This window comes from Astyanax mexicanus, chromosome 1 (assembly GCF_023375975.1).
Source record: "Astyanax mexicanus isolate ESR-SI-001 chromosome 1, AstMex3_surface, whole genome shotgun sequence".
Classification (NCBI taxonomy): domain Eukaryota; kingdom Metazoa; phylum Chordata; class Actinopteri; order Characiformes; family Acestrorhamphidae; genus Astyanax; species Astyanax mexicanus.
In genome coordinates, this window is record NC_064408.1 from 103,942,025 (window position 1) to 103,962,538 (window position 20,514).

The following is a 20,514-nucleotide window of genomic DNA, read 5'->3' on the forward strand; positions in this document are numbered from 1 at the left end:
AATCAGATTCTTACTTTATTCTGAAAAATAAAATAAAATAAAACCCTCTCCCCTTTAAACGGGATTTGATTGGGGCCAAAGCGAGACCATCCTTGCACCAGAGTGTTTACATTTACTGTGTTTACATTTGCCAAAATAATGAAGTCCAGTTTATCCAGCATATAATAAAGTGCAGGTGTAAAAAAAACTCCCTTACAGAACTGCGGGATTTTTTTTTTGTATAGTGACATTTTACAATAAGGGATGCAAATAACAGTAATAAACACTGTAAAATAGTTAAGTAATGTCTGAATTAATTATAAATTGGTACTAGTTAAAACAATATTAAACATTACTAATTGTAAATGCTTCATAATGTTGTAATTATAAATACATAAAGATTTTGTAATGGTTAATAATGTCTTAACTAATGTTAATTAATAATTATTAGAGATGTTCTGCAGTAAGTACTGTCAATTAATGTACCCTTATTATAAAAAGTGTTACCTTTTGTACTTGTGAAATCATAGAGTGCTCTTGAACCTGCCCATGCCTGAATGTTCATCTGACAGAATCAGGAGAAGGAAAAGGTACAGCTGAAGACTGAGAGAAGTGAGAGAAGTGAGTGGAGCAGTGGTGGCTCTCTCTCACTGCAACAATCTGGTCAATGCTGAGCAGGCGTTTGGTGCAGGACCAGCATAGGGAGGTCAACCTCTGCATACAGATTAAAGATGGGCTGTGGCCCTCACACACACACACACACACACACACACACACACACACACACACACTTATGTCTCTATGCTTTGCCATGCAATGCCCACACTATGTAAAGCACAGCTGCTTATTATATCAAATAATAAAAAGTGCCATGCATCCCATAAAATAAACTAGAAATATATTGAAGTATAGTGACACTATTTGTCTATTTGACAGTATCAATGTTTAATTATAAGTTTACATGTAAAGGTTGGTGTCAGACAGTAGTTAATTGTATGTGTTGTGTTTAAACCCCGCCCACTACATAGCAGTCTTGTACCCTGTCTTCAGATCCCACTGTTCTGACTTAATAAATCATATAGATATGACATTAACAGCAATATATACATATATACATACCTAAATGTAATCCCTGTATACTTTTGCCAGTGGTATTGTCAGGTTCTTTCCAATACATAACCCTTATGAAAAAAAGTGCTGTTATAAGTAATGTTAGGATATTAGAAATGATTACATATTATTTAAAGTAATACCATGATAAATATAGAGATTAGTGATGGTTGCATTTCTCTGTGTACATTTTATTCACATTTGACTTGAGTAGAACTACTAAAGTACATTTATGATTAGAATAGCATAAGTAGTAACATATGACAAATTACACTGGGTTAATATTTTACAGTTAGAATAGCACTGCTGAGGTAAAGCTAAGGTAAATTTATGACAAAGTGCTTAGTGCTATCTACCTAAACATGTAAGCGAAAAAGCACTACTTAAAAATAGCTAAATTAATGATTAGAACAGTATTGCTGAAGTAAATGTATTGTGCCTGTTTCTATCTCTGCTGCGATATATTATATTTTTCAACTTTAGTTTTGTAATTGCTTGTAATTGCTTTGTAATGGCAGGAGGAAACATGAGGCAACTGCATGGCCTCCATCCACATGGTTGGGCACGTGCTCGTAAACGCATGTGTTGAAAGCTGTCCAACACAGTTTTGCGCAGATATTTCCAGTTACAGCTGAATTCACGCTTTTAATCCCAGAAAAACGTTCTATTTACCTTTTAAAAAAAATCCATTTAAATGCCTGATTAAGGCGCGGATTACTGTTGTTTTGCTGTTTTCCTCGGGTTTTGAGTGCTCTGTGCTGACTCAGCTCTGTCAAAAAAGGAACATTTGCAAAGTAAAATTTTTCCAATATTGTGCAGCTTTATTGTGGACAATGAGCGTCAGGAATTATCAAGGTGACCCCTAAAGCTTTTGCTCTTCCAAAAAAACTACAACACAGTCAAAACACTTCTGTCTAGTAAATATAAAAAAGAACAGACAAACTCACACATGCACAAATTAGGTTATATTACACTTTCAGCAAAAAATCTGAGCCTATATGATGCTATGTAGAAGCATTTATCACAGGTTCTCAATCACAATCACTGTGAAGATCACCTAAACCCTAAATCAGCATTTCAAGGATGTAAGTTGTCATGTTGAGTTGTCAGGGCACTATATATACACATTAATGCACCATGGAAGAACCCCTTTTTATAGGTTTACTTCAGCCCTCCAGGAAAATCTTCTGCAGCCCTTCTCCACGTCCCACTGACCTTTTGACCAACTCTGTCTGACTCATCCCTGTGACCTTCCTCTCAGCTATCCTACAGAATTATCTTTACATTAAGAGGTCAGCTAACCCCTACAGTGCATGTGATCACAGCCCCTCCTGGAGTCAGTGCTTCTGCGCTAAGGGTGGGGCAGCATCAGAGGGGTTTTTGGTGCTGCATTTGGCACGCAGAGGATTTGCGCTAAGAGGATCGGAAGCATTTGTAGTGCAGAGAGCGCCCTCTGGTGTCCGGCTGGGGCGAGAATTGAACAAGGTGCCACTCCCTGTCTCAGGGGCAGCAGCGTCTACACACACTTTCAGTTTTAGAGGTCAAAAGGAGAGTGCAGTCATATGAAGCTTTATCTAGAAGCGGATGCTTTAAAAAAAAAAAAAAAATAGGCAGATCCTGGAGGGCTGAATCACTGCAGAGTGGTGTGTTTACTGCTCTGGTGGATTCAGAAGAGTGGGTTTGGTGAGTGAAATCAGGTGTGATGAATTAGGAACAGAATTAGGACTGTATCAAATTCAGCCACTCAGTATGAATATTTGAATGAATCAGAAAATTCATGTGTTTGAGTTCAAGGAAATGGTAGAGGATCATACTTTTGAAAATTATTATTAAAAATCTGAATTGCAGTCTATTTAAATTACCAATATACAGCTCTGAAAAAAGAGACCAATTAAATGAAACGTTTTTTTTTTATTTTACCAAATTGAAAACCTCTGGAATATAATTAAGAGGAAGATGGATGATCACAAGTTATCAAACCAAACTGAACTGCTTGAATTTCAGCACCAGGAGTGGCATAAAGTAGACATAAAGCAGTGTGTAAGACTGGTGGAGGAGAACATGCCAAGATGCATGAAAACTATGATTAAAAACCAGGGTTAATTCACCAAATAATGATTTCTGATTTCTGATATCTTTTTTTCCATTATTTACATTATTATTGACATACCCTTTCCTATCCTTATGCACTGTGCATTTGTCTCTGTTTTATTATATAAACTCAACTGCTCAACTTCCGCTGATGTTTCTCTGTAGATTGACAGATTTTATCAGAACTGATGATTTAACTTAAGGGCTAAACTGAGGTAGAGCCTCAAAAACTGAACTTCCTGACATTTACCACACACACACTTTTATTTGACCCTTTTACTAGACGTTTCAATGAGGCTCGGAAAAAAACTCCAGCCCGGATATCCAGTCTGCAGTGGAGTAAATGAGTAGACTGTGAGCATATGACCCGCTCTAAATGAAAGGGGAACAAACTCACTTAATGTTTAAATAATCCTTCCCCTCCCTGTACAGACTGTACATCCACATGTGCCACTCTGACCAGCTACATGAGTCACAAAGCTCCATTCAAATGTAGCTCATGCTTTAGAGATGCCTCATACCACCACACTAAATACACTACTAGCTGTATACGGATAGCCCACACTGCATTAGCTAAGGGCATCTGCTTTAAAGCTCATTTACATTTATCCAAGCCACGAATAGAACAAAACACAATGCTACACAAGTCTTATCATGCTTTGTTTAAAAAAGATTGCTTATGATTATGAGATTATATATTGGTACTATTGGGTATTGAGCAACACTAGCAGTATATAATGTACGAAAAAGAAGAATTAACCCAATCCAATTCTGTAATAACTTTAGAATGAAATTATAAATAATAATGTTGATAACAGAAAGCACATCCTGACACTATACAATGTCATGGTAGTTGTGTTTCCTCCCATGTTGTATTAAAGTGTTTAGCCCTATCTGAACTAGATTAGTGTTCAGGGGGACCTGGGGGTCATTTTCTCTTTTATGGGGGGTCCTCTGCGATTTTATTCCCAGAAAATTAGAGGAAGAATTACCTACAGTTTTTTTTTTCTAAACTCAGTGGTCCTCTGATCGTTTTAGTCCCGTCCGAACTAACATTTAATCACCTCGCGCTTAATAAAATAGCTATTTGTCCACTGCCACACACTGTAATTACACTTTGGGTGCGTGTTTTCACGGAGATCTACGTAAACACAAAGGCGAGTGGAAATGGAGGAGCTACTGAACGCGATGTCACATAACTGAGAAAGCTAAAAAAAAAAAAACTCACTGATCCTCCTGCTTTTTCAATTGCATTCCGGATGGGAGAGTTTTATCACTGAGTAGAAGAGTGAATTTTTTTTTAGACATTCCACTGTGAAACTAATACTGTCCGGATTTTGACTACTTACTGATTACTATGCTTCTATATAAAGTATTGGCTCAGTTAAAAATTAAAAAAGCATGGTTGCCTATTGATCCAGATGCAATCGATCAGCCAAGAAATATTTCTTATCATTTACAATGGGATATGCTAGGCTAACACTGTTACAAACACTACACATAGACCGTCAACAATCTTGTCTCTCTAAATACAAACCCCGTCCTAAAAAGCCTGTAAGCCTAATAACCTTGTGTTTTGTGCACTTGAGCACCTATTGAGAGCAGTATCTGGATTGTATGCTGGTAAGATTCTAACCACATGTATTTACACCTGGTATGCATCAGTTTAGAAAGAATATCCTTTGATATTAGAAGTGTATTAGTACTAGATTTCAAGTATTGGTATCAGTACCGAAAAAAGTAGTAATTTGAAAACAAGCAAACACTTTCAGGTTCTAAACATATGGAGTCCATTCCCAAAATAAGCATAGCATAAGAGTTTTAAATCTGAGTAAACACTTAACATCGTATTAAGTATTGGTACTGATGCAAATCAGAAAATGCTTGATAGAATATCCTGTAACAAATCTAGTCTAAACTATTACACAGTGTGCTGCAGTTTTGTTTAAACTCCTCTAGTAAGAGATGCAGTAGTAGTAGGTGCAGTCCATCAGATTAGCAATCACTCTGAATACCTCCTGTACTCTCCAAGTTTCATTACTGGTCTGATGGCGCCACCTGCTGTCTAAAATCTACAATACACTTTTATTCTGGAATGCAGTTCTTTATAATTATAGTTTAGTATAAATGCAGCAGAATATGTTGGATTCAGTACATTTTCTGTCAATTCTCACAGTTAGAAGAACACAGCTATGGTTATTGATGACACCAGACACTGTAGAAGGTTGTTCAGTTACATCAGCAGCACACATGATTGTTTTAAACAATAAACACAGTCAACTAAGAACCACTCTATCTACAGGACAACTTTAAAATCTTTAAAATATTACATTCTGGAAGGCTTTTATTGATAAAACTTGGATTATATAGACGAAAATTCTTCTCTATAGACACAATATTTTTGGGAACCCATTGTTTAAGTTGTAAGAGTGTAGTATACTACAAATGTATTATGATGGGTATGACAACAATGTTTAACTTTATATTCAAGAGTTCCATGTCTTCTTCAGAAACCGCTTTTTTTTTGTTTTGGAATAGGGATAAGAAAAAAGAAAATTATATACATATTCTCTAAAATTAAATTTTCTTTTTAGTCCAAGTAAATAGCAGCTGATGTGTTCAAATGATCTAAAATATAAAAAGACTCATACTAAATTATTACAGATACAAGGCTTTCTTTCATTAATCAGGCGGTACCATCTGTCATAAATATCCAAATTTACATGTTTATGAGAAGGCAATGGACAGAGGCGTTCTCAGTTTATGAAAGCTGTGTTTTGGAATGCGCTGTTGCCTTCCAGAATTATTGACCTTGGCAAAAAAATTGGTGCAATCTTACACAGAACAAAATGATGTTGAGTGAGAAATCAATGAACGAAAAGGTGATTTTTTTTATATATTTTCTAAAGCATGTCTTAATATGAGGAGACCTGCTCATCCTAATATTTTAAAATTAAGGGTATTAGTATGTCATGATATTAATAACCCAATCCAAATATCTCCATATATCCAGAATGAAAGTAAAATAAATGATACTGGACATATATAATCTGTCTCTAGTAGATATATAATAGGAAATGAGAACAGTGTGTATTTTTCTTTTGCTGAAAACAGCAAAAAAGTAGTACCCAGATGTGATAATTAGGGGAGGATGATGCAGCATGATAGGGGTGGGCGATATGGCTCTAAAATAATATCACAATATTTCAGGGTATTTTTGCGATAACTATATACTTGCCGATATAGGAAAACTAAAATAATTTATTCATTTCAGGAATATAGTATAATAGTATAACAGTATAATCATGATGTGGCAAAATAAATAATATAGCATAAAATAATATAATGCTGCAAATAATATTGCAGAATATTTAGTGCATGCATATAAATTGCAAACTAAAACAATTATACAATAAATACACTTAAAGCTTTACTTTTAAGACAGAACAGCCCTATTATCACAAAATGGATTTTTAATATCATGATATTTCTGTGTCACGATATATTGTATACGATATAATAATGCCGACCCCTAGTTCACAATATTAAAAAATGTCTATAATAATTGGCTATATTATTGCATACTATACAATAAGTACTGTCCATTGATGTTCCCTTATTGTAAGGTGTTAAAATAAATAAAATGAATTGTTTAAACACAAACTTAATCAGGAATAAACGGATACATGTAAAAACTAATTATGCCACAATCCTACACAATACTGGAGGAAGATGACGTTTATAGGTTGAGCACATATCTTCTATACTAATTGTAATATAAGGAAATACTAAGCAAAGCGAAAGCAATAATTAGCCATAAAACTAATAGAAGATCCGACTTTGACAAAGCCGTAACCTTGTCCTAGATGTCATGTATCCTAAAAAGATACAAATATAAAAGAAGCTGTATAACTCAGGAATAAAATAACACCACAATAATGCTTCTATATACTATGGAGAACTATATAGGATTGAGCTTCTTCCAATAGAGTTTAACAACTCTAAAATAATCACCTACCATTATAGGGCATATACATCACCGCCAGGTGGGGGCAGCAATGCCATGTTTCTAAGCTGGTGTGGTTGCCAGGTTTTAAATATGACATCAGAAGAAAGGTTTCTAGTGGTTCATAAACTACAGGTTGGTGACCCCCCATTTGGTCATTTGGATTAGGGAAGGATTAGCCTGGGTTTTATGACCAGATGAGGGGTCTCCAACCTGTTGTTTATGAACCACTAGGAGCTGATACCATGCCAGCAGCTTACAGAGAGGCGTGCTACCAGCTCACAGTGTTTAATAAATTGTAGGTTTAAGACCCTCAGCAGGTTTATGAAACACTAGGGACTGGTGTCAGGCCAGACGTCTACAGAGAGGAAGTGTGTATCACAAATACTGTTAAAAGACAAGTCATGTTAATGCATCTTATCCCAGATCATATGGTACAGTCTTCTGCCCTCTTGAAACTCTTGAATGGAAAGTCTAAGACAGTTTCCAGTGATAGTCTCTGAACTGCTAAGGGCTTGCATGGGAGCTATTGTTGTTTGCAAACATTGTGTCAGTAAAAAAGGCTAAAAACAATTATACAGAATTATACAGTTAGATGAATGAATTTTCAACTTATATAGCGCCTTTCTAAAAACCCAAGGACGCTTTACAATTAACACGTTTTACACACAAGCATATTAAACATTAACACTCATCCACACACTGGTGAGAAGCGGCAGCCAATAGCGCACAGCATATTCTCAACCGGAAACGACCGTCCACCTGGATGACTGCATCTGGCACTACAGCAATTACCCAGGACAGAGTGCCAATATATATCTGGGCACAGTCATACAAACACACACTTACACACACACTTACACACACAAACCTACATACATAGCACACACTTTACACATACACACCAGATCCATTTAGAGTAATCAAACTTGAGTACTTGAAGCTTTTTTATAGAATGTTGTTTTAAAATATTACATTCTGGAAGGCTTTTATTGATAAAACATGAATTATAATGACACATTCTTCTGTATAGACAATATTTTTGGGAGCCCAATGTTCAAGCTGTAAGAGTGTACTATACTACAAAACATTTGTTTTGGCTGTTTTATGGCATTGACAATGTTTGTGACTTGAGCATCACAGACATAAATCAGTTTGTTGATATGAAGGTCTTCCAGAAAATTATCTTAGCTAGTGGAACCTTTTCAAAGAGTTCTTTCATATTTGTAACCCTATAAAAGTTATTTCTGGTGGTTAAAAGTGCAGATGTAAGATGTATTTTATAGTTTGAGGAGTGTCACAGAACTGACAGGCTGGAGCCTGTTCACAAACCAGGAGGTGGCGGTACACCATCTATAAATTGGCATGTATGGACTTATCACTGACTACTGTTTGTTAGACATAAAGGTTCAAACCATTGTAAGAGCCAGTTTAAATTTAGTATAAAAAAAGGAAAGAAAGAAAGACTCAATCATGTACCAAGTATGAAGTTTTACAGGTGTCATTTCTTCCAATTTCTCCTGAAAACACATCTTAAGCTCTGCACAGGCTGCACAGAGAGCTGTTGGAATCAGCCTCCCCAGCACCATGGACCTCATGGTTCTCAAGATGCAGGATGCAGGTGTAATCTGTAAGATTTATGAACTCCACCTAGCCAACACTGCACTGACCCTTTTAGAAGACAATTAGACATTTTAAACAACACTTTACCCGCACTGAGGAACTTTATCCTGTTACTGCTATAATAAATAAATAATAAACAGAAGCACTTTACTCAATCAAATAAACAGTTTTTAGGAGAGAAATCCATATAGATTAACATCCAGTGCTCATTTGACCTTGAAAGAAAATGTTTAATTGTTTTTTTTTTTTCGGTTTTGTTTACCTAGAACCTGCTGAAATAAAGGGGAAACATGGCGACACCCTTGTTCCTTACAGTTGTCATTTAAAATGCACCTTATAATACAGTGCGCCTTATAGTCCGCAGAATGCAGTAACTCTTGTGTTCATACTGTCTTATAAGGAATAAAAATCTAATTAAAATAATGTTCCAACTTTTGTCTGATTTGGTGTTGTAATATGGGAGGTGGCTGATCCAGAGCCAAAAAACTGTGTCAAAGGAACACGCCTAGCAGGCAGAGCACTGTTCATGCTTCAACACGGCCCCATTAGCAAGCAGTGCGAACTCAGACATGACACCAAATATGTGCATCCAAGTGGATATGGATGAGGGCAAAACATACGACTGTTTAAACAGACACCAAACACGCCTTAGCATGAATTGCACAAGCCTGGATGAAACTGACTTGCCTAGGTTTTGCTCTTTACCAATAATATTCCATTAACAATATTTCTAAACCTGAATCTTTTCAGACTCTCTTCCCTCTTAGGAATAAATGATGCAATAGTAAGTAGAGCAAGAAAGGAAAAGCCGGCTGCACACAGAGGTGATTAAAAAAGCTTCCTGACCACGTCCAGGACAAATGGGATTAAAGAATGCTTGCTATTTAATATCACCGGGCTATCTCTTTTGACTTCTGACCTCATGGTTATATAAGCAACAACCAGTAGCAAGAACAGGAAGCAGCAGTGGCCACATTACTCAAGTCCACTTTGCGTTCCACAAAAACGGTTCGCTTCCGTACCGGCACCATTACACAACTGCCGAGCACATCTCAGCCTGTGATGGGGAAAGAAAAGTGCAAGGCAAGCCGTTTTGTTTTAGCAGTGCAAGGAAAACATGATGGGAAAGCAAGAAGAAGACAAATGCTCATTCTACAAAAAAAAACAAAGCAGCAAAAAAGATGTCTCAGGTCTACAGTGGGGTTTAGTAATATAGTTGTCTGAATTTAGTTATATAGTTGTCTGAAATATCAAATAAAAACAGAATAAGAATAAGGTGTACAAGTCTGTTTTTTGTTATATGTTTATATTTTCACAACTATACACGACACACCTAATATTGGAATATTTATCCACTCTTCTTGGTCCAATTTCATGAGAAATCGAAACACATTTCTAAAAGCTTAATGTCTGCCTGTTTTTGCAATTCACAACTAGCTTTATATGCGTGCTGGGTCAATTCCTTGTTGGATTTGCATAAAACCTAGTATTCCTTACCATCACATATTTGTTTTTGTAAGCATTCTATCCAGTATACATTTTTCATCAAGCACAAATTTAAAAAAATTCTAAATGTAAAACGGTTAAATATTGTATGTATGAGATATGTGTATTGTATGAAATGTTATATAATGTAGTATATTGTTGCTGTTGTAAAAAAGTGTCCAGAATTTCCAAAAAGGCAACTTTACAGGAAATGAGAAAACCTAAACTTTCAATTGAAAGATAAAAATGTATTCCAAGCTGACTTAAAGCATTTCTATTGGTTTGTTCCTTCTGATTTTGTAAAACAAATATAAGGACCAGTTGCTAAACTTATATTTTGCTTAAAACTTAAAAATGGCAAAAATGGAGATACAATGCAGGACATCAACAATATTTAAAGCAAAATATTAAATAAGGCCCCTTTATCAGAGATAATATTTTTGATCAGTAAATTTAAGTTTCTTTAAGGGGTCAAGGTCTAAGGTCGATTACCTAAAGGAACACTTCATTAGAAACCAAAGAACTACTGAAGCAAGTAAAACATAGTTATTAGAATCTGTGTTGTATCATAACGGTTTACCAACTATAAGAGTTGACCTACTTTTATGGAACATCAATTTAGCATTCAGGTAAGTTAGTCTGCTTGCATCATTTACTTGCATTATTTGTATTTTAAGCAGTAAATGACTGAGAGAAACCAGTGCCATTTTGTGATAACATTGAACCACATGAACGTTGAAACTGGTTTCAAAACATAGAAAACCAAGTTAGACAGAGCTTCTTATATAGCCATAGGCTATTTAATGATAAACAACCTCAAGAGGTTTATTAATATTTAAAAAAGCTATAAATCTCCATGTTCAATATCCTACACTGGTGTTCTACTGTTTCTATCCTAAAGAGATTAGGTTAGAGTTGTGACTACCCTTGGATAAGTTGAAAATATCTGGGAGCTGTTTGTGTGTCTGTATGATTTGAAGGAGTAAAAAGTGCTTACCACCAGCAGACTAGCAGAGGAAGGTGACAAGAGGAAGGCCCACCCAGGCACTCGCCCGAGGCTGCGGTCCTGCAACGGGTCTTGCACTCTGAGGAAAGAGAAAAACAGATCAGCAACCTCTGGGCTCTTTGGCATCTTTGCTTTCTGCATGATTATTGCCACAAGACTCATTTAACCAAACATCTGAGACAGTTTAAGATTAAAATTACTACATACTATGCAATCGCAAGAGTCCTTGCAAAATAAATGGTTTGTTTTCACACAGTGGAGAAAGTTTCTTTTAAAAGACAAAGCATAAATCATGTGACCTTTAGAAAAATAAGAAAATATTAAATAACTTCAATAACAATAGCCAGTGCAAAACATAAAATCTGGATTTGTTTTTGTACACCAATTAGGGCTGAACCTGCTGATACAATTAATTTTACAAAATAAAGTGTGTAATTTTTAACAATTAATACTGTTTGGTAAATGCAATTGTATGGTGTGACTGCTAAATTATTAATATTGTGTATTGATTTTTTTTTAAATAGGAGGTCAATCTCAACACTCTGTCCTGTTGCCTAAATTAATTCTTAGATCTTATTAGTTTATTTTTAAAATACAAATGTTGGGAAAATCACTAGAATGTGCTCAGTGTCCTCATGCTATTAGCATAGCCCCCATTTAGCTATTTTTCATGTTTTTGCTAATTCTATGCTAAAAACTCAGTCCTGTTCCTTTAATTCCTGTTACTCAAAACATAAACAAGGAATGAGTGCCAGTAACAGGAGTGAGTGCCAGTAACAGGAGTGAGTTCCAGTAACAGGAATGAGTGCCATTAACAGGAGTGTTTTTTTGTCATAAATATCAGTTATTTGAACATGCAGTCAACCGTTTCTTTAACATAAAGATTAGCAATTAGTGCACTTGCTTTTAAACATGCTTTTTAAATATCTTTGGATTAGAAACCTTGTAAAAAAAAATAAGTGAAGCTGCCTGAGTTTGACCAGTACATGTTTTAAATAGGTTAATACATGTGTTTTTAGATTCAGAAAAAAAAAAAAAGTTTTATTTGGAAGAGTTACAACAAGTAAATGACACTCATTCGGTGGAATGGCCCATCTATGTTTTATCTACTACCTTCTATACTAACATCTCTAAACCAATCATGGAGCCGGATCAAGGAGAAAGTTCCGCCTTTCAGGAGAAACAGTCAATCAGCTTGCTGGTTTCGTGGCGCGAGGAGGAGGGTCAGTGTGGGAATTGTCAGTTGTTAGAATTTGTTGAAATCTTAAGTATTGTGGTGTAATTTATTATTTAGAAGGGGTAGAAGAGATGGCTGAGCTGGAGAGAGAGGAAATGTGGAGAGGACTGAAATTAACTGAACTGATCAGGACCTGACTGATCAAAGAAAGAAATATTAATTCAAGATTATTAAAGGTGTAGGCCCCTTAGGACTAATATTTATTAGTATTTCTTTTAATAACTTGTTTCAGTGTGTTATAAAAGGTAAAATAACAATTTAGAAACAAGTGAATTGTTTACATTATTACATTGCTACATGGAATCCATTATTGACATACTGTTTTGCATATTTTATTAAGAAATGGATTCACTGGTGGAATATATCTGGTCTATGTCTATATGTAAAAGCTCATAATACTATTTTTAGGTCACCAACAGTCATTTTGCGGAATGTGTGCACCCTTTGTTCAATTTTAAATTAAAAAGTAAATTAAAAAGTGAAGACTTCATGTAAATATCTAGAAAAAGGGTTTTATTTAGGCTGTATTAAGAATAACATATGTATATAAGAATTACATATGTAGGAATGTACACAACATTTCAATGTCAACAAAGGTAGACCTATCAGATTCAAAATTTCTAATTGTAGTCTGCAAGCTTTACAGGTGGTTATTTTAGATGTGTTGTAAACCTGTATTAAAATACAAGGGATACTGAACCTCGGTTGGTGGGATGGCTAGAAGTGGGCGGTGGAAAATTTCCTTTATTTTTAAATCCAAAACTTGACAGGTATGATTTTGATCTAATCAAGTTACAGGACAGATTAGGCTCACTAGCACACAGCACAAGTAGAGAGAAAGCTGGTGAAGAGTGGGAGGTGCTCTGGCCACTTCCTCTTGTGCAACACTTCCTCCCATTCGGAACAGCCGTCAGGTTCCCGTCCTGAACTTCATGGCTTTAGCACACTATCAGCAGTAATGTCTGCACGCTAAGCAGATTCAATACTAAGGCTCCCATTGAAACTGTGTTGCACCATGAAACATGATCCCCTTCCCCTTTTAAATAAAACATTGCAGCTATTACACAGGAATTAGGAAGCATATGAAAATTTACCCTGAAAAGCATGAGCGGTTTCAATTTTCCATTAAACTAATGAGTAAAAATGTCCCACTTGGTTCCTATTTTTTTTATCAGTAGCGCAAATGGAAAGACTAATGCCTCCCTAATGGAATATTCATGAAAGACAAAAAAGTCCCCAAATACTCTACATGGTACCTTTTAAAGCCATTTTATAAAGAGAAACAGAGATGCAGGGTGTGTCTCAAATTGTGTACTACACACTAATACTATGTATAAATAAATAAAGAGTAAAAATAAGTGTTATTTTGCAATAACTTATGATGAAGTGAGTTTAATTATTTATTTATTTTTTTCTGCGGCCTCACAAAATGTTATGTGGTATGACCATGATTTGTCTTAAAATTAGAGAATTAGAGAATACTTCGGGATTTTTGTAAAGAATGATAAAATATTTTTTGAAAGGCTTTTTCACATCACCTGACAGTGGTCTTAATGTTATGGCTGATGTTTTTATGCTCAAATATGCTTAAATATACTGAGAAATGTGTACTGCAGCCAGCTGGACACAAGCATGGCAACACAGCCATCACTTCACCTGATGACATCTTCATGTGACCACACTTAGACTTCCCCATGTCTAAGGTCAGGGCAAAGAGCCAATTCTCTCAATTTCCTCTTTTAAAATAAGAAAACGGCATCAAAACGGCATCCTATAAAAGGCACTATCACAGAATGCTGATGTTCTGGTATAAACCATTAAACTCATACAGAATGCTTACTTTCTGTAATGCTATTACACAGACCTGCCAAAATCATGGGATATCAGTATGTAAACTTATCATGAATTGTTACCGCATGGGACAACTGGATTTTAAGCAAGGTCTACTGGGAAAACACCATAAAAGGCAATACCACCCACAGTGGACAGCGCAGTGGGTGGTAATGATTGTGACCAGCAGCATCTGGCTAAAAGGCAAGCATCTCTGATAGACATCTACAAATCAACATTGATTGAAAAAAGGCACCACCCACATAACCCACAGGTCAGTGCAGAATTCTTTAGCTTCCATGGGACATGGAAAAAGTAACAGGGAATGATACTAGGCATATAAGTGTATGCCTAGTACTAGTATTTGGCATGTAATTGGCATGAAATGATATTTTCATCATTCAGTCATTTCATTTCATTTCATTTCAAGAACTGCAGGTCTCACTTGCCTAAGGTCAGTTCATGTGTCAGTGTCAGTCAGTGTTCATGATGCAATAATAAAATACAGACTGGTCGAAAACTGTATCCATGGCAGAATTCCAAGGCAAAAAGCAAAAAACACTGCTGACGAAAAATTTGCCAAAAAACATCTTGATAATGCCCAGTTCTTTGGGTGAATATTCTTTGGACTGATGTGACAAAAGTGTAACTTTTTGGAAGTGGTGTGTCCCGTTGCATCTGGTGTAAAACCAACATAATTTCAAATAAAGACCATTACACTGAATGTAAAACATGGTGGTGGTTATCTGCTTTGCAGATTTTGGACCTGGACAAAAAAGCTAAAAACAAGAAAAGTATACAGAAATCTGTATACTTTTTCACACCACTGTACATAGTTCCTCAAAGACCTTTAAAAATATAAATGTAATGTTCTAAATTGTATTAAAAGGTTGCTGATATCTACATGACCCAAGCAAACCTGTTTTAGTACTTTTACAGAGAGATGTGTTCATGAGCCAAAAGGACTCTAGGACCAGTGTTTCACCAAAAAAAGACCAGGGTTAGAATCCTGCGTTCTGAGGCCATGAGCTAAGACCCCTAAAGATACTAGGAGGGGTCAGACATAAAAGCAGGGACCACTGAAAGGGAACAAGCTCCTCAGGGCTACATGAATAACACACTGCTTAAATCACAGTATCACACTGCAAACCCCCACCAGCCATACAGTTCTGTGTCTTCAGCGTTTGTAGAAAAGCTGAATGTGTTCAGTGCTCACAGCTCCCTGTACGATGGTCAAATTACAAAGGATGTCCAAAAAATGTACTTAAAGGGGTAATACTGCCTAACACTTGTAACACTACACATGTAATATGTAATGTTTTATGTTACAGTATTGCATACTCTATACTATTTGCATATACATCAATGTTTCTTTACTACAATACAGAGCATGTATTATGCAAATACAACCATTGGGAATATCCAGCCTCTCAATGCTAGCACTAGGTCTTTCACTATCTAAATTATAATTGTTTGATATATTATGCTATTGTAAAATCAATATATCTATGGGACAAAATTATTTTAAAATTATTCTTGGACAATTAATCATCCATAAAAATTGGTATCGTGACAGGTCTAAAACAAACGCACAAAAGCCAGTCTTCAAGGAACTAGTTCAAAGTGCTTGGAGCATGTAGCTTTTCAGAAGTTCCTACCAGCTTCATGTTGCATGATGAGAAGGGAATTTTCCTTTAAACCTGAGAATATCAGTCTAGATGCTATTGTGGCACTGCTGTAGGATGTGAGTGGGTATGTTTACAGCAGTCAAGGCAATTGTTAAACATCTCATTTTAGACGAAGTATCCCTTCCCAGAGTGTTGCATTTCCATTACATATGAACAGGCAACCCTAAAGTGCCCAAAGTCCTCCTATTAGTGACAAAAAAGAGTAAAAGTGTCCTACTGGATGTTCATCTTGTAGGGAAAATTGAATACGATGTCCCTTCTTGAAAAAAATGAGGGCAATCATGAATAATTAGATAATGTATCTTAATAAGTGTTCTTCTATGGATGCTCTTCTGCTCTTTAAACAGAAAATAATGCCTTTATGTGCTTCTATGCAACACTCTACAGCACAGTGTCCCAAAGGTACCCTTTCATGTAGAGAAAATTGGATGCGATGATGTATAGGGTTCTCCTACAGGTAAGAAAACATGATGATGTGCCGGTTAGGTGCCCCTCAAATAGATGAAATGTGCCCTAAAGCAATGTTAGCGATGTTGGATTAGCCCGGTCACTGGCATTCTAACACTTCGTTAGCGACATTGACTGAAACCTGGTTGTCGGAATGCTACTGATGTTATTAATGTTAGAGGAGCCCAGTATACAGCATGCTAATAGCGTTTTAGCAACGTTAAATTGTCCCAGTCTTCGGCATTCTAACGCTCTGCTAGCGATGTTTGATGAACCTTGGTTGTCGGCACAGGAATGGTATGGCATGGCCTTGGTAACCATTCAGCCTTGCGTTGCTCATATTTCAATCCTAGTCATGTTAAGAAAGTTGTTTGGTGGGCCGGTGTCTTGTAGAATGTGACTGGCTTCCACTCTTCAGCCCAGAACAAGTTTCTCAGGGGGTCCTGGGGTAGTTTTCTCTTTTATGTGGGGTCCTTTGTCATTTACATGTATGTGTTTTTCTCAGAAGTTCTCTGAGAAAATTATAAGATGAATTACCTACTGTTTTTCGCTGAACCCTGTGGTCCTTAAGGTAATCTTATTCCTGTCCAGACGAACATCTCTGAGTTTCGTCTCCTCGTGTTTAATAAAATAGCTATTTGTCCACTGCCACTCACCGTAATAACACTTTTGGCATGCGTTTCCATAGAGAGCCACGTAAACACAACAGTGAGTGGAAATGGAGGAGCTACTGAACACAATGTCAGGTGACAGAGCAAGCTAAAAACAACAACAAAAAAACCTCACTGGTCCTCCTGTTTTTTCAATTGCAGTCCAGAAGCAAGAGTTTTATCACGGAGTAGAAATATTTTTACAGACGGCCCCCTAAGAAACTATAGTACATTTAATATAATCCTATCCGGATAGTGCTTTTGAAGGAAACACAAGGAAACTGCCCTCATCACTAAGCTACATTTAACTGTGATCTTACAAAAGTCAGATGTTTAGTGTTGAAAGGCAAAACAATGCAGCCTGTCTGACCACTTAAACAACACTGATGCATTCGTATACTGAGGGAGGTAAGAGCTTTGTACATTCTGGTATAAATCTTGCAATTAATGTACTGTATTCATTGTGTTCTGTAGAGTAGACTTGACAGATTGGGGTAATGGAACAATTGATTGGATACTCATTTCAATGCTTTCATTCTTTTCATTCTTCTCACTACAATGCCCAGTATTAGTTATGCAAATGTCTTACAACCGCTGTGAATCCTGCTGTTGCACAGCGAGCTACTATAGCGCAGACAAAAATACACAAGCAAGTTAGCTTCAACATTTCATAACGTTTTTTCTTTAGACCGTGCATCCACCTTCATGCTTGGTCATCAGCAGTTGGGCCTTTTTCTGGGCTTTATTTCAAAGATCATAGGGTGAGGGTGGGAAAAGTCCTACACAATTCAATGATTTTGCAGCTATAAAACACCTGATCTAACACAACAACTAATCGTCAGGTTTAGTCTGCATATCAGAGCCTAGTTATAAGATACAATGAAGCTTAATTATTTCCATTTTGTCTGGAGTGTCCCTTCAAATATGTCAAAGAAATTGATGAACTGTCTACTTTTTTTGTAGTAGGCTCCTCTCAAAACACAAAAAAAATAAGTTCAGGACACATGACAGCTTGAGCTGGAGAACACTATCAGAAGATTAGACAGTGACTCAAATTGAGAATTACAGAGTCAGCAGCCTTGCTTTACTGAAACTGAATCTTTTACACTCAACCTGTCCTTAAGTGACCTCAGATCAACACAAGATACTACACAGAACACAAAAAAACAGGATATAGACTATACTGGACAGAGTCATGGGGTCATGGATGAGTATTTTATCTAAGCAAAAGGTGTTTAACAAAGCATCGCCTAACAATGCATTGCGATGTTAAAATGTGGGGACATACTATTCCATGTTCTGTTCATTAAATGTGCAAACACCAGAAGTTGCAATCCCACTGATGCAGGCCAAAGAACCAGTGGGCGTAAGCAAAGGGCTGAGGATGTGTCAGTCATTTTTTTTTACTAAAGTCAATCACATAAGAGCTTTTTGTCTGTTATGTGGGGGGTGGGGGTGGTCTCACCGTGGTCGATGCATAAGTTTTAGCTCTCCAGGCTCTTGAGGGTTAGGAGAGACAGCAGGTCCCCCAACCAGCCCTTACAAGCCAAATGGAACCAAAGGTTTTTAATAATGTACCATTTTTTACACTATAAGGCGCACTGGATTATGAGGCGCACTTTTGGGAAAAATTAAAGGTGTTTAAGTGCGCCTTATAGTGCAAAAAAAAAAAAAATGCGGTAGTGGAGTGAAAAATAAAATATTTGCATTTTAAATTCAGCCAAATTAAAGTAAAAAGTCACCAAATGGAAATACTTTAGTAAAGGTACACAAATGCCTTTTTAATTGGAATAATGAATTATATTTTCTTTGTTACTGTCCACTTAATAATACAATAATAAATTCACTCTAGATTGCCTAAATAAACAAGGCAAATAAACAAGGCATTATTAGAACAGAACAGGGACATATTTATATTAGGTGTATTTTTCATTGTTTGTACAAATTAAAAGAAAGAAATAGAATAAAGAAAAATAATAATATTTTTTGTCATTTGTTACTTTCAAATAATGGGAGAAAATCAAATCGAGAATCCAGATTCGTGAATCAAATCAAATTGAATTGTGAGCAGAGTGCATCGTTACACCATTACTAAACAATAAACTCTATATCTACTTACACTCTAACTTCCTATTAGGAATGTGTAAAGGGAAGACATGGGCGCTACAATATGATATGATGCCAAATCAATTTCCTGATTAACTGAACATTTTACCTCAGTTCAATTACTCAAAGATTACTTTAAAAACAACACATAAGGCAAAATTTTGCTAGATAGATGTTGTGAATGTCAGTTGTCAGTATTTTTTTTAGGTTCAATATTCTAATCAAATGTCTCAGTGACCTGCAAAATCAAGTTGTAAACCTGTGTTTACTGCACTGCATCACCATATATTAGCATAAACTCAGTGGTATCAAAGTTACAGCGTGCATAATGCCTGGCATAGTACATATGCAAGTCATGATGGTGTAACTATGAATAAACAAAGTGCATTGTGACAGGAGTGTATGACGTAAACTGGCTTTTTGGTTATTTATTTTTCTTACTGACTGCACAAGTACACAAAAGCTTAATGCTGTTCACAGTTATAAACCTTGTCAAAAGGTGTCAAACTGGGTTCCAGGCCACAGCACAGCAATGCAGTTATACCAGTTTCCATCTGCGCACCTTATTAATTAATGAACTGATGAGTTAAATGAATTGAATGAGTTAAAAGTGTGTAGTGTGCTGTGTTTAATATGCACTTTTTTATGTAGAGAGACACAACAGCTGTTGGCTCATGTCTGGCACTGTTTATCGTTTATATGGCAAAAAGCAATATCAAATATTATATAAGTGAATATACTGTAATACATAAGTGAATGAATGCCATTCAAGTCAAGATCTGAAAAATGCTAGACAGGCTAAATCAGACTAATTCCTCTTATATTATATGGACTTCCTTTGAAAGTCAATAAAGTTTTATATCTCTCCTGTAATACTTGTTTTTCATTGGACAGCAACGATAGTTTTTTTTTTTTTTACTTACTTTCTGTACTGTCCAGGAAGGCCATTTTACTACATTTTTGAGCATTGCATTGATGATCTGACTGCATTTAATACTAATCCGATTGCATGCTACTTCCAAACTCATCCAAAAAATAGAGAACCAATTTTTAGAATTTGTAGCAGTAGCAGCAGAAACAGCTCAGTGAATAGTTTACTGCAAATAAAAGTAAATGTTGCATGAATAAATAAATGAATGAAGTTACATATAGCATCTTTCCAGCCACCTAAAGATGATTTACAATCACGTTTTACACACAACAATCAACACTCAACACTAATCCACATAAAGTGAGAAGCGGCAGCCAATTACACA

General features: G+C 36.1%; 1 protein-coding gene across 1 annotated transcript in view; it reads right to left on the minus strand.

Moving 5' to 3' along the window:
• Positions 1-20,514, minus strand: part of fam49bb (family with sequence similarity 49 member Bb) — an 83,857-nt gene that overhangs the window by 40,153 nt on the left and 23,190 nt on the right. The window contains exon 2 of the mRNA XM_007258593.4: positions 11,292-11,379. The gene's annotated coding sequence lies outside the window, so the exon portion shown is untranslated. The remainder of the gene's footprint in view (positions 1-11,291; positions 11,380-20,514) is intronic.